The sequence below is a fragment of the Neomonachus schauinslandi genome, chromosome 4 (genome assembly GCF_002201575.2).
Source record: "Neomonachus schauinslandi chromosome 4, ASM220157v2, whole genome shotgun sequence".
NCBI classification, from domain to species: domain Eukaryota; kingdom Metazoa; phylum Chordata; class Mammalia; order Carnivora; family Phocidae; genus Neomonachus; species Neomonachus schauinslandi.
In genome coordinates this window covers 85,665,774-85,682,301 of record NC_058406.1, presented here as the reverse complement: position 1 = coordinate 85,682,301, position 16,528 = coordinate 85,665,774, and positions in this window count along the sequence as shown.

Genomic DNA, 16,528 nt, shown 5'->3' with positions numbered 1-16,528 from the left:
AGGCAAAGGACACAGCTTGTGCAAAAGCACTGAGAAGAGAATGTGCTTGGTGTATGCAAGGAGCAGCGAGGAGGCCAGAGTAGCTGGAGTTCCAAGAAGAGAGGGAGTGTGATGGAGTGAATGAAATCCGTGAGGGATAGTGTAGATCATACAAAGCAGGGCTTACAGCTCATGCTTGACCCACCAGCTATTTATATATGCCTTCCCAACAATTATACATGTTTTTACAATTTTAAATGTTTGGAATAAAATATCAAAAATAAAATAATATTTTATAATACTTGGAAATTATATGAAATTCAAATTTCAGTGTCAATAAATAAAGTTTTATTGGAACACAGCCACAACCTTCTGTTTTTGCCTTATCTGTGACTGTTTTCATACTACCACAGCAAAGTTTGGTAATTACTACAGAAAATATATAATGTCTAGCCTTTATAGAAAAAGTTTTCCAACTCCTGATATAGAACTTTACAGGAAATAATAAGAATTTAAAATTTTATACTGAAGGAGATGGGGAGCTGTTGAGGGTTTTAGAAGAGAGGATTTACATGATCTAGCTTGTTTTCAAAAAATCAAATAAGTTAATAGAATCAATAAATTTCCTATATAAAGAGAACAACAAAGGTATCTTTTATTATGTTAGTGAGGTGACTTTGGGATCACACCTAAGGGTGGGTGCTGGTTTGCTAGGCTGATTGGAAAGTTGGAACTTCCAGCCCACCCGCCTAACCTCCATGGAAGGGAAGATGTTGGAAGCTGGAGGGAATTGATAGCCAATGGCCAATGATTTAATCAATCATAACTAAGTAATGAAGCCCCCATAAAAACCCAAAAGGATGGGGTTTGGAGAGCTTCTGGGTTGGTGAATGTGTAGAAATTTGGGGAAAGTGTCCCTCAGAGAGGGCATGGAAGTTCCATACCCTTTCTACATATTTTGCCCTATGCATCTCTTTCATCTGGCTGTTTTTGAGTTATATCTTTTTATAATAAAGTGTTAAAGAACAAAAATTCAGCAGAGTAAATTTGAAGATCCAATTGGATTAGCTGTATCTCATCTAGCAAGTAGAGGGAAGCTCTGAAATAAAGGAAAGTTTTTTTATAGGAAGGAGGGTGAGGCAAGAAAGTTACTAGCCAAAGAAAAGAAGAGATGATCCAGGCAAGGTCACCTTTCCTTAGGTGGAAGGGCAGGGGGTCTTATTAGGTGGATTACCTCATCTTCTTTTGGGAGAGGAAGAGAGTCCATGTGACAGACTACCTCATGGTGCTTATCAGAAAATTCCTGATTGATAGGTTAAGACTTAACATTTCTTTGGGGGTTTGAAACTGCAATTAGGTTAGGTCTTAAGTCCTGGTTTGGTGACTTAGGCGAGTCCAAGTGATGTTGTTTTGAGCCTGTAGTTTTCTTTTCAACACTGGTTATCTAGTAAGTAAAATGTTTCTATGAGTTCTGTGAGCCACTCTAGCAAATGAATCAAATTCGAGGAGTGGATTATTTGAACCTCCAATCTATAGCCTATTGGTCAGAAGCATGGGTGACAACTGGGCTTGCTATTGGCATGTGAAGGGGGGAGGCAATCCTGTAGGACTGCACCCTTAACCTGTGGAATTTGATGCTATCACTGGGAGACAGTAACTGAACTGAATTGAATTGTAGGACAGCTGGTGTCTGAGAATTGCTTGGTGGTATAGAGAAAAACCCTCAACATATTGGAATTGGTGACTAGAAAAATAACAGGTGAAACTTTTGGCCAGAGAGCCTCTTAGTTCCATTTTTCCTGTTTCTATATATTCCTATATATTTGTTCCTATGTATATTTCTATAAAATTTAAGATGAATAAAATATAAAATTTCCTTAAAAAGACCTAAATATGATAATATAACTATTGGGCTGTGATTGACAAAAAATAAAACACAAGAACCATGAAAATTCAATTCATTTATTTACAATATAACATTTAGTTTGAGGTTGCAAAACCTACAGGGTCTTGGCAGGAGCTTCTAAAGAGGTTAAAAAGGATTCAGGTTTGGGAAGGATGAAGAAGGAACACTCAAAACATTGCTAAACTGAGAAACAAAAGTAGGGTCCAAGTATTCACTTTGCATGCCTGGAGATTACAGGGAGGGGACCCTCCAGAAAGCAGAAAAGATGACTTTAGAATCCAGGCAAACAATCCTTGATTCATCCCTATCTTGCCAACCAAAATAGATTTAATTGTTATGAGTTGTTTTTTGCTGAACTCAACATGAAAAAAGTTTGTGTTGTAAAACAAACAGTTACTAGGAAAGAGAGTCCTTCCAGGCTTTCAGCAGTAGACAGTTCAGTTGGCCTAGGCAGTTCGGTTCCTTCTTCATTATGCCTTCGACTGAGAAGTTGTGCAAGAACTTGAGGCCTTGATGGAAAGGTTAGAGAAAAAGTGGAGTTGAGGTCACTGGAAATGGGGAACCCTTGCTGCAGTTGAGACCATTAGATCTTTTGACATGTGCATTCAGGTCTCTCTCTGAGATATTTTTTTTTTTTTAATTTTTTTATTTTATTATATTATCTTAATCACCATACATTACATCATTAGTTTTTGATGTAGTGTTCCATGATTCATTGTTTGCACATAACACCCAGTGCTCCATTCAGTACGTGCCCTCTTTAAGACCCATCACCAGGCTAACCCATCCCCCCACCCCCCTCCACTCTAGAACCCTCAGTTTGTTTCTCAGAGTCCATAGTCTCTCACGGTTTGTCTCCCCACCGATTTCCCCCCTTCATTTCTCCCTTCCTACTATCTGCTTTTTTTTTTTTTTAACATATAATGTATTATTAGTTTCAGAGGTACAGGTCTGTTATTCAACAGTCTTACACAATTCACAGTGCTCACCATAGCACACACCCTCCCCAGTGTCTATCACCTAGCCACCCCATCCACCCCACCACCACTCCAGCAACCCTCAGTTTTTTCCTGAGATTAAGAATTCCTCATATCAGTGAGATCATATGATACATGTCTTTCCCTGATTGACATATTTCACACAGCATAATACCCTCTAGTTCCATCCACGTCATTACAAATGGCAAGATTTCATTCCTTTTGATGGCTGTATAATATTCCATTGTGTGTGTGTGTGTGTGTGTGTGTGTGCGCACACCACATCTTTCCATTCATCTGTCGATGGACATCTTGGTTCTTTCGTAGTTTGGCTATTGTGGACATTGCTGCTATAAACATCAGGATGCATGTACCCCTTCAGATCACTATATTTGTATCTTTGGGGTAAATACCCAGTAGTGCAATTGCTGGGTCTTAAGGCAGCTCTATTTTCAACTTTTTGAGGAACCCCCATACTGTTTTCCAGAGTGGCTGCACCAGCTTGCATTCCCACCAACAGTGTAGGAGGGTTCCCCTTTCTCCGCGTCCCCACCAACATCTGTCGTTTCCTGACTTGTTAATTTTAGCCATTCTGACTAGTGGGAGGTGGTATCTCATTGAGGTTTTCATTTGGATTTCCCTGATGCCGAGTGATGTTGTGGACTTTTTCATGTGTCTGTTGGCCATTTGGATGTCTTCTTTGGAAAAATGTCTGTTCATGTCTTTTGCCCATTTCTTGATTGGATCATTTGTTCTTTGGGTGTTGAGTTTGATAAGTTCTTTATAGATTTTTGATACTAGCCCTTTATCTGATATGTCTTTTGCAAATATCTTCTCCCATTCTGTCAGCTGTCTTTTGGTTTTGTTGACTGTTTCCTTTGCTGTGCAAAAGCTTTTATCTTGATGAAGTCCCAATAGTTCATTTTTGCCCTTGCTTCCCTTGCCTGTTTCCTTTCCCAAATTAGGGAAGTTCTCTGCTATAATTTGCTCCAATATACCTTCTGCCCCTCTCTCTCTTTCTTTTTCCTCTGGGATCCCAATTATTCTAATATTGTTTCATCTTATGGTATCACTTATCTCTCAAAATCTGCCCTCATGATCCAGTAGTTGTTTATCTCTCTTTTTCTCAGCTTCTTTATTTTCCATCATTTGGTCTTCTATATCACTAATTCTCTCTTCTGCCTCATTTATCCTAGCAGTTAGAGCCTTCATTTTTTTTTTTTTTATTTATTTGAGACAGAGAGAACGAGAGAGAGAGCACATGAGAGGGGGGAGGGTCAGAGGCAGAAGCAGGCTCCCCACTGAGCAGGGAGCCCGAGAGAGCCTTCATTTTTGATTGCACTCATTAATAGCCTTTTTGATTTCAACTTGGTTAGATTTTAGTTCTTTTATTTCTCCAGAGAGGGTTTCTCTAATATCTTCCATGCTTTTTTCAAGCCCAGCTAGTATCTTTAAAATCGTCATTCTGAACTCTAGTTCCAACATTGATTAGGTCCCTGACAGTCGGTACTGCCTCTTGTTCTTTTTTTTTGAGTTGATTTTTTCCATCTTGTCATTTTGTCCAGAGGACAATAGATGAGAGAACAAAACGCTAACAGGGTAACAACGACCCCAGAAAAATATACACTAAACAAATCAGAAGAGACCTGAAACCAGGGGAAAAGAAAGGGAAAGAAAGAAAAAAGAAAAAAAAAAAGAAAAAGTAAAAGATTAAAAAAAAAAGAATATGATCAAATATGATCAGGCTGGTACATAGATCAGTGCCACACACTAGACTTTGGGTGTATTTTGGTCTGTTAAAAGAAAGTGCCTCCCAAAATTTTAAAGAAAGAAAAACTTATATATGTACAAAAATAAGGGTAAATATGATGAAGCAATGGAATATGACTGTAAAGATGAAAATTATAAAATATTTTATAAAAGGAATTGATAAGAAGTTGGTTGAAAAAAGAAAGAAGAGGATTTAAAAAAAAGGGAGAGAAAGTGATCAGGCAAGATAGTAGAACAAAGCCATACACTAGAGATTTAGGGTATCTTTTGGTCTGTTAGAAGAACTGTATCCCAAAATTTTAAGGTGAGAACTTACATATATATATATATATATATACCAAAAATAAGGTTAACTACTATGAAGGGATAGAATATGACTCTAAAAATGAAAAATAAAAATTTTTTTTAAAAAAGGGATTGATAAGATGTTGGTTGAAAAAGGAAAAAAGAAAAATTCAAAAAAAAAGAAAAAGAAAGTTAAAAAAAAAATTAACTTTGAAAGACTAAAGTATCATGGGAAAAAAGCCATGAATTCTATGTGCAGTATTCCCCAAGCACTGGAGTTCTGTCATTCTCATTGATCGGTAAACTTGGTCTTGGTTGGCTGTTCTTGCTGATCTTCTGGGGGAGGGGCCTGTTGCCATGGTTCCCAAAAGGCTTTGCCAGAGGCGGAATTGCCCCACCCTTGCTGGGTCCGGGCTAAGTAATCTGCTTGGGTTTGCTCTCGGGAGCTTTTGTTCCCTGCAAGCTTTCCATACGGCTTTGGAGGATGAGAGTGAAAATGGCAGCCTCCCAATCTCCGCCCTGGAGGAGCCAAGAACTTGGGGCCCCGCTCCTCAGTGCACCCCCAGAGAAAAGCAGTTAGTCACTCCTGTCTCCCCAGGCTCCGGCCGCACTCCGTGCTCACCTGGCCTGTGACCCAGCATTTCTATCTCTGGCACCTGACCCCGTGTGGAGTCTCCAAACCCAGCAGGTCCCTGCGGCGCACTCCCGCGCGGCTCCTCCCAGGGGAGGAAGGGGAGTCTCCCCGGATCTGCCGCTTGTTGGGTCCCTGCTGGAGGAGCAGTGGCCCGACTGTGCCGCGGATCACGGTTTATGGCAACCCCGAGCTGAGAGCCCGCGCCTGGGCTCCGCCTCTGCAGCCGGCTTCCCTGCTCCGATACCTGGGAGCTCTGCCACACTCAGGCACCCCCGGTCTTTCTGTGACCCCGAGGGTCCTGAGACCACACTGTCCCACGAGGGTTCCACCCCCCGCTTAGCCACTGGAGCAACCTCCCTCAGCAGAGCTGACTTCTAAAAGTTCCGATTTTGTGCTCTGCAGCTCTATCACTTGCCAGAAGCAGCCGACAGAGGCCCCCTCCCCTGCCATCTATCCTCCGGAATATCACTTCGGATTCACTTCTCCGCATGCACGTCCTACCTTCCAGAAAGTGGTCACTTTTCTGTTCATTGAATTGCTGCTATTTTTTTCTTTGATCTCCTGTTGAGTTTGTAGGTGTTCAGAATGGTTTGATCCCTATCCCGCTGAATTCCTGGGACCAGACGAAATTTAGATCTCCTACTCCTCCGCCATCTTGCTCCTCCTCTCTCTGAGATAATATTTTACTGCTTCTCTCATCACATCAATTTTTTTTTCTCAGTATAGATTTTAATGTATATCTTAAGGACTGATGAAAAGAGATCTGAAGATACGTTAGAATGTAAGAGCATTTTTAATATAGAAAACTAAATGACATGAATAATAGCTACAGTCAATTTCTTGTAAAGAAGTAATAGCCATAGTTGATTTCTTGTATAGGTAAGAGATTCCTGTACTATTTACATACATCAAATGGAATCAAATGCTTAGATGGAATTCATATAACTTCTCAATTTCTACCTTCAGTAATGAAATAGGAAGTCAGTTAAAATATGTACTATATAAATAATTCTGAATACATGTTGAGGCAGACACCCATTAGCACTCTGGAGAGGTAGGTATAATTTTGAAACACAAATTCTGAGCATGGTACCTGCACTGTACTACAATAATCAGAGGTAGGCGAAACTAAAAGTAACACGTAATACACTAAGGATCCTAATGGTTGTTTTTGGGAAAGATGTAGGGGGTAGGGGTGCAGTTGGAACAAATCAAATGAAAGTAAAATACTATAACACCAGAAGCCATGAAAGAAATATTAAAATATAAAATAAATTTGAGGACCATAAGAAAACTTCTGGATGACAGCAAATGAAGTTCAACAAATTTTGAAGATATTTCTTTAGAAATTTCCAAGAAATCTGGGGCGCCTGGGTGGCTCAGTCATTAAGCGTCTGCCTTCGGCTCAAGTCATGATCCCAGGGTCCTGGGATTGAGCTCCGCATTGGGCTTCCTGCTCCACGGGAAACCTGCTTCTCCCTCTCCCACTCCCCCTGCTTGTGTTCCCTCTCTTGCTGTGTTTCTCTTTGTCAAATAAATAAAAAAATCTTAAAAAGAAAAAAGAAAAAAAAAACCGCTGTGTTTTTCTCTGTCAAATAAATAAATAAAATCTTAAAAAGAAAAAAGAAAAAAAAATTTCCAAGAAATTTGATATATAGTAGCTGAAGTAAATCTTTTACTTTGGTATGTGGCCTCAGTGGAGGCTGAATACTTGTTAAGAAAAAGAAAACTGTGGTGGATTCTGGTTAGATTACATGTACTCCTCTCTATTCACTTCATTTGGAACCTAATGGATTTAATCGTGGATTCTGAAAAGATTGAAAAATTGTAATCTGGTTTTCTGACATCATAATCTCAAGCATTGTTCATTACAATTTTTTAAAAGATGTATTCTGAATGATTTTATGAAGTTGAGAAAAATAGATATAGATGTTATAGATACACTTTTATTGGCTATGTCCTTCTAAAAATTTATACAATGGAAAGCCAACTGAATTCAGTGATAAAGAAGGTGCTACTGGAAATTATAAGGTGTGCAATTTTAGGGTGAGTAATTTTTTACAATACTTCTTTAAGACTAATATAAATTGGGGCATTAGGTTGTGATCAAGGAAAATCTTATTAGCTTGATTTATATAGTTTCTTTCCTCATATCATAGTCTAGAAACAAACAAAAAAAATGGTCTTATAGGAAAATCCAAAAGGCTATAAACTGAAAGGGATCAAAATTATTTTCCTCAATTTAAAGAAGTTATAGAATCCTGGAGCCTGGATGGCTTAGTAGGTTAAGCATCTACCTTCAGCTCGGGGTCCTGAGATCGAGCCCCACGTCGGGCTCCCTGCTCAGCAGGGAGTCTGCTTCTCCCTCTCCCTCTGCCTCTCCCCTCACTTGTGTACTCTCTCTCTCTGAAATAAATAAATAAAATCTTAAAAAAAAGTTATAGAATCCTACAGATAAAACAAACAGACAAACAAATGAAACAAAAAAACAAAAGCAATCACAATTCATACCAAGTAAGCCTTGATAAAAGAGTCAAGCCAGGATATAAGGAGATAGGTTCTAGTCCCATCTTGCTATGAGAACTTCAGCAAACCAATTCTTTTTGTAGTTCTCTATCTACTCATCTCTTAGTTAACTGGATGCTCTCCAAATATTTTCAAATTCTAAAATTAAACCATCTCATTTAAAGCTTTATGTTCAATTAGAGCTGAAATTTTCTATGGAGTATGGACAAGCCTAAAGAGGGCATAAATTAGGGCAAGTCTCATTTTAAATTAACAACTATAAAAGTGGATAGCTTCAAACAGGAATGAGGTATTGATACATGCTACAATATAAATGAAACTTGCAAACATTAAAGACTGGTTAAAGAAGCCAGTTGCAAGTGACCATATAGTGCACGATTTCATTTATATGAGATATCCAAAAATGGAAAATCTATATAGACATAAATCATATTACTAGTTGCCTGGAGCTAGGTGGATGGAGAGGGAAAAGAGAGTGTCTGCTAAGGGATATGAGATATCTTTGGAGGGGCAGGATGATGAAAATGTTTTTAAAATTTGACTGTGCCGATGGTTGCACAAATCTGTAAATATATTAAAAACTATCGAATTGTCCATTTTACATAGGTGAATTGCATGTGAAATATATATCTTAAACAAACAAACAAATAAAAAACAAACAAAAAAACCTAGACAGCTTCAGCCTTGAATAAAACAGACCCAAAGTAAGCCAAGTCCAATGGAATGTAAGCACCACAAATGCAGGGATTTGACTCTTTTGTTCACTGCTGAATTCTCAGCACTGAAAAACTGTGCCTAGCACAAGTTATACACTCAACAACTATTTGTTGACTGAAGTCTTGTATTAAGAACAGAAAAGCAGATAACTTCACCCTTGCAATCATTTTTAGACTTCCATATTTTTACTAACCTTTTCTTCTCCATCTGTTAGCAGTGCCAAAGAATTATCTTTATTTCTAGTCTGGCTACACCAGGGCTTTTGGTTTCCTATAGACAGCAATCCAGATCTATGGCTGTTATTGGCAGCCACGTTGGAGATGTGTTAACTGAAAGAAGGCGAGGCCCTTAAGCATCTGAAGCAATTCTGTACCACTTGTCTTTGAGGGTGCGCAGCACCTGGTCTGGGAAGCCTAACTGGAGCAGTGTCTTAGAAGCTTTTGCTAAATCTGGAGAGCAAGCTGTACGTGTCTATTTCCTGTCTTTAATTCTATGGCTTTTTGTTTTACCAGTATGGAAAATACACTTGTTTCCTGTCTGAGGCTTATGTCTCTGGTTCCAGCATATGGGCTTTCTCTCAGTGATTTGCCAGGGAAGTAGTTATGAGAGGAGATGCCTATCTCAAAAGATCTTAATCCTATAGTGTCTTTAAGAAATTATTTTGTTAAAAAATTATATTCCTGGGGTGCCTGGGTAGTTCAGTCAGTTAAGCGTCTGCCTTCGACTCAGGTCATGATCCCGGGGTTCCGGGATTGAGCCCCGTGTCTGGATCCCTGCTCAGCGGGGAGTCTGCTTCTCCCTCTCCCACTGCCCCTCCCCCTGCCCGTTCTCTCTCTCTCATTTTCTCTTTCTCTCAAATAAAATCTTAAAAAAATATATATTCCTATTATTGCAGATGCTAATTTACTAGCAAGGTTTCATTATTTTAACTGGACACAATGTCTTTATTTAGGCTTTTTTTTCTTGATTTTATTTATTTTTTTTTTCATTTTTTGCTTTCCGCTTATGTTTACTTTAATAGACTATATGCTACCTTGGGTTTCTATATACAGGTTCCTATTTGGCTCAACAGTGAATCTTTATGCTCTGTCATAGACTTCCCAGTTTTAATAAAGTAGATTCTTTGCGGGGCGCCTGGGTGGCTCAGTTGACTGCCTTTGGCTCAGGTCATGATCCTAGAGTCCCGGGATCGAGTCCCGCATGGGGCTCCCTGCTCAGCAGGGAGTCTGCTTCTCCCTCTGACCCTCCCCCCCTCATACTCTCTCTCTCTATCTCATTCTCTCTCTCAAATAAATAAATAAAATCTTAAAAAAAAGTAGATTCTTTGCTAATTTCTATTTTCCCTACACAAAATTAGCATGACTATCCAAAGTTGAATTGGACATATAGCTGACCAATTATTATTCTTTATCAATAACCAAGATCGAGTTTGCTCAACATCTAGGTACAGATAATTTATGAACCTAGCCTCATATTTAGTAAAACTTTGAACATAGATTCAGTAAACAAAAAACTAAGTTAGTAAAAGATAAATGATGAATTAATCCATTAACACTTCAACAATCCAGAGTTGCATACTGTTAGCTCTATGGAATGCTATAGAATAATTGGAGCTTAAAGCTATTAAATTAACTAAGTAGGTAGATATTGGATATTGCTTTTGAAAAGAAAGGTAGAAGATATAGTTTGACAAATACAAAAAATGTATTCCATTTTTTAATTAAATATTAGTAATTTTGCTTTTATAAGTGGATGTTGTTAAACTAAATGCGAATGAAAAAAATACATAAGATAGTTTAGAGAAAAAAATAAAATATATAATACCCAATCTATAAATGAGAACTAAAAGTAGACTCACGCCTTGTACATTACATACAATTTTAGGCCGGTTTATTCAAATCAATTCTGCTTATCTGTTTTATGGGACCATTTAAAGTATCGCAAAGCATTAAGTTCCTTAGAACATTCTTTTCTTTATTTTAGTATTTTACCCTAAATGATATGCTCTTCTAAAAAGGAAGTACATTTTTCTTTTTTTTCATTTTTCTGATTTGTACTAAATACAATGAAAAGTTTTTCCAAAAAAAAAAAAATTTATTTTTCCCTATAAACCCAAATGAATGAAAAATCTGTTAGTGAGATTCTAACTATAGAGCACAATTTCAGTGGCTAACCTGATGACAAGCAAAACTTATATAGAAATTTCTGGGCTGTTCCTTCTATGACTACTTTCCATGGATTTTTTTTTTTTTAAGTCTGGTTGAAGGCAATTCACGTGTATATTCATTAAATCCTGTGTTCTATTGTCCCAATTGCAGTTTTGTAGCAGAGTCTGCACTGTCATCAGAGTATTGAGCCATCAATGACTAGGTCTCATGTTTTTGGCTAACTACATCACAGTGATCCAATAGATTGAAAATTAAAAACATAACCCTGCTGGTTTGAATATTCTGGTAGGGGCTGAAAAAACAATCAGCATATTTAGGCAGTGACTAATGTCAATCAATAGGGAAACATTAGTCTTACATATCAAAACTGAAGAAAAAGAATTTTTAAATTCATTCCATAACTGGAAGCCTGTATCCCCCATTCCCCTTCACCTGTTTTACCCATAACCCCCTGCCCCCCCCTGCCCACAACCATCAGTTTGCTCTAAAGGTGGAGAAATATTTTAAGTAGCTCATGCTTTAAGGTCCCCTTTTTTTCTAAAGGTCCATTTTAAACATCAGAATTTAAATCTCTCAGTTTAGAATCTAATCTTCATTGCATGGGGGATGTGGCAAAGTGAAATGTGTATCAGTTTTAGGTTAGGAGAAATCTGGGTTTGAATTCTAATGCTGCTACATTTTGGCTTAGTTTCTTGACTGTAAGATAAAAATCTAAGTATCTACATCATTTTATTGAGAGAACTCAATGAAATAATATATGTAAAATAGTGTAACATATGTTCTAGACATGCAATGCCAGGCATCATTATATAGGGGTTTAGTGTGGTTATTTGATATGACCAAATCTATAAACCACTGTTACCAAGATCAAAAGCAAGCCCTTCAAGTTATTGATTCCAAAAACTATTTTCCTAAATCCTAAATGCCTGTATACCACCTTTTGTATTTTAAAATGAGTGGAAAAAATTAATGAATAAATGACACAATTCTACATTTTATAGTTTCTTTATATTTTTGTACTATTAAAATGTTTACTAAACACTTTGATACCTGCTGAAATTGCCATTTGTTTTTGTAACAAATTCTTTACTAAAACTATTGCCATCCAGAAACATAGCAAATTTTATCTTTTTTAAAATTTTATTATTGTTATGTTAATCACCATACATTACATCATTAGTTTTTGATGTAGTGTTCCATGATTCATTGTTTGCATATAACACCCAGTGCTCCATGCAGAACGTGCCCTCTTTAATACCCATCACTGGGCTAACCCATCCCCCCACCCCCCTCCCCTCTAGAACCCTCAGTTTGTTTTTCAGAGTCCATAGTCTCTCATGGTTCCTCTCCCCCTCCGATTTCCACCCCCTTCATTTTTCCCTTCTGCTATATTCTTCTTCTTCTTCTTTTTTTTTTTTAACATATAATGTATTATTTGTTTCAGAGGTTGTACAGGTCTGTGATTCAACAGTCTTACACAATTCACAGCGCTCACCGTAGCACATACCCTCCCCAATGTCTATCACCCAGCCACCCCATCCCTCCCACCCCCCACCACTCCAGCAACCCTCAGTTTGTTTTCTGAGATTAAGAACAGCAAATTTTAGTCCAGTTTCAACTATCTCCGTGTTGGCGAGGATTTCAGGCGAAATATGAATGTTCACAAACTCATAATCAACAGGAAATGTACTTTCTGAACCAAAGTGAAATGCAAGTTCCTATTTCCAAAACACTGAAATTTGAAATCCACAGAACACTGCATATAATTAAAGCACACCTCCCAGTTTAATGAGAACTTTTCCAATTGATCCAAGAGATACAACCTAAAATAGAAAGGACCTCAGTGTCTTTGAGCCTCAGCCTTAGTAGCGGGAAACGGCAGAGATGCAGAGCAGCTATGTTGGGGAAGTTTTCATAAAGGAGACTTGTTCTATTATTTCACAAGTTTATGGAAAAACACTGTGCTGTAAAAATAAATTATTCATAAAATTGATCTCATATGCCAAAATAAATCTATGATGTCATCTAAATTGGATCCTTTGAACAATGGTTTTAGCCTAGTTCTATGTAGTATCCTGGGTGGGGACAAGGGAGAGCAGGGAGAAAAGGCAGAAGTTATCACCTTTTGTAGGAATACTGGGAAAATGCTCTATACACCAGTTTATAAACAGCACACAGGTGCTATGTGTGAACGTCAATGCTGTCTTTGATCTGCAGCCATATAACCTAATATACCAAATATCTACAGGAAAATAATGTGTCCCAATTAATTGAAAGAAATTCAAGTCAAAAAAATCAATCACACCATTTAGTGGGTAGGAAAAGCACTTATTTAACAAACTGTATTATTTTTTAAAAAATATTTTATTTATTTTATTTGAGAGAGTGCGAGTGAGCATGAGCAGGGGTGGGGAGAGCAGAGAGAGAAGCAGACTCCCTGCTCAGCAGGGAGCCCAACATGGGGCTCGAACCCAGGACCCTGGGATCATGACCTGAGCCGAAGGCAGATGTTTAACCAACTGAACCACCCAGGTGCCCCAACAAACTGTATTATTTTTCACTCAGATATTCTTGTGTATCCTGTAGTACTGTAAGCAGTGTGGCCCACAGATCAGAAGCAGCATTTAGGAGTTTCTTAGAAATGTAGAATCTGCAGTCCCACCTCAGGGCAACTGAATTAGAATCAGTTCAAGAAGTACTAAGACAGGGGCGCCTGGGTGGCTCAGTCGTTAAGCGTCTGCCTTCGTCTCAGGTCATGATCCCAGGGTCCTGGGATCGAGCCCCGCATCGGGCTCCCTGCTCGGCAGGAGGCCTGCTTCTCCCTCTCCCACTCCCCCTGCTTGTGTTCCCTCTCTCGCTGTGTCTCTCTCTGTCAAACAAATAAAATCTTTAAAAAAAAAAAAAAAAAAAGAAGTACTAAGACAGAATTTCAAAGCTATTGTGAATGTAAGAATCCTGACTGTAGTAGTCAATAGCATCCATCCAATCTAGACTGATGAACCGAAATGGTTCATTCACTGTTTTCCTTTTTTTCCTTTTCATTGTTTTCTTTTAAAAAAATCTCATTCTGTAAGGAGATATTACTTATAAACCACTAAGTGAACAAATTCTAATTGTACAACCCAATAAATATTCACACATATACACTACATTTCGATCTCTTCCACATTTATCTTAATTAACTTTTACTCTTTTTCTACTCTTGCATCCTTTATGGCTAGGGGGACATTACATGCTCCTGAAGACTGCTACCTTCTTTAGAATTTTAGTTTTCAACCTCACTTGGATCTCCAGTATTGCATGGCAATTCTCGCCTTTATCCTTATTTAGCTATTTTCTCAACAGGTATTTCAAACTTTTGTCACCATCCTCGGCATTTTTTCATTTCTATTTTCTTTTTTGATTTTGTGGATGATCTTTTCCCTTTCTTCACTAATAGAGGCAATCCTGTAAGAACTTTCTTCCCTCCTCCTCACCTCCTTACTTGTTTCTAACGTTTAGAAACAGTATCCATATCTATTCTTTACTCCCCTCTCTACCTGTGTCCCTAGCTGTGCCTCATCCCCTTCTGTCTTCTCTGTGATTCATGATTTGGCTTCATCAGTTATTCATTTTCTTCCATTTAATAATTGTATATATATGTTTATAAATGCACATATGCGTGTATATATAAAATTGTGCTCCCCTAATTAAAAAGAAAACAGTTTTCCCTTGACTCTGTCATCCTCCGGTTTCTATACCACCTTTTTCCGTCATTTCATAGTCAAACTTCTTGAGCCCTTTGACTTACCTCAATGTTTCCTTGTGGTATCTCTTACTCACATTTCCTCAGCTGTAGGTGCACTTCTCCATTCCTCTGTTTGTTTTTTTGTTTTTGTTTTTTAAAGTAGGTGCTCTGCGCAACGTGGGGCTTGAACTCACAGCCTCGTGATCAAGAGTCGCATGCTCTATGGAGTCAACCAGCTGCCCCTCCTCCATTCCTCTACTAAAACAACTCCTGCCAATATTATCAGTGACCTTTGTCAAATCCAGTAGATATCTTTTGGTTTCATCACTTAATTTCTGATTGAGTTTTCCTCAACAATTTCTTCCCTCGACCACAGTTATAATTTGTTTCTCACACTTCAAAAGCTGTGCTTTTTCCATCTGTGAGAAGTATGGTAAGTACATTTTATATTCTATAAATGCTATTGCATATCACATCGGTATTTTTGCATTTATGTAGTTCTTTTTGTCTCTAGCTTACACTATCCCCTCAAAATAATGTTTCCCAAATATATGTTAATTCTTTTCTTCCCTACCCCCATCAATATGGTTTGGTTCATTGGTTTTTAGTTTATGAAGAGAGTGAAATAACAATTTGTGAATGACTACACCAACACTGTGGTAGGGAATTTATATGTACTTTGCTATGCAGAAAACAGTTGCATAATTATGATTATTCTAGAATGGTTCTGATACTGATTTCCCATCTTCCATCTTCCCTTCTAAGAAAATGCTCAAAATTCTTTGCCATATACTGCAACGAAATTCCTCTCTTCTTGTATTGCTTGGATTTTTCTTCAGATTCTCTTCTATGTGTCCCATATGTCCTTGTTATGATTACCTGCAGAGGTGTGGTTACCTTCTTCTATTTGGGCTATCATTCTCTTTTTCTCTTTCTTCCAAGTTTTTATTTAAGTTCCAGGTAGTTAACCAGTGTAATATTAGTTTCAGGTGCAAGATTTAGTGATTCGTCACTTAAATATTTCGGGCTATCATTCTTAATTGAAAATTTTGGTATTTGTAATTAGTCAAAATTATTTTTAGTGAGACATTTTATTTAAAAGTTGCAAACACATCTTGGAAAAAAAAGGAGGTAAGAGTAGTCCTGAGTGCCTAGTACTCCCTAAATTGGACTCACAAGACAGATACTAACTTTAAAATATTGAAAATAAAAGGATAGGGGCGCCTGGGTGGCTCAGTTGGTAAAGCAACTGCCTTCGGCTCAGGACATGATCCTGGAGTCCCGGGATCGAGTCCCGCATTGGGCTCCCTGCTCGGCAGGGAGTCTGCTTCTCCCTCTGCCCCTCCCCCCTCTCATGTGCTCTCTCTCATTCTCTCTCTCTCAAATAAATAAATAAATATTTAAAAAAAAAAGAAAAGAAAAGGATAAAAAAAGATATCCATGCACACCAACCAAATGAAAGTTGTTATAGTCATATAAAGAACTCAATGTGATTATTAGAAATAGTAGGACAATTTATAATGATAAGAAAATCTATTTACTATAATGATATAACAATAAAATATGTATGCATCTAATTATAACTTCAGCTAATGTAAAAAAAATAGAACTAGAAAGAGAAATAGAGAAATCTACAAATAAGTTTAGAAATTTTAAAGCATCTTTTTGTAACTGATAAGTGAAGTAGGTACAAAATTAATAGGAATACTGAATATTTCAATAACATTCAAATATTTGTTTGTATGTGTAGTCATATACATATATATATATAACTAGTGTATATATACAGATATATATATGTGTGTGTGTATTATACAAAACTCCTAGGAAATAAGAAGA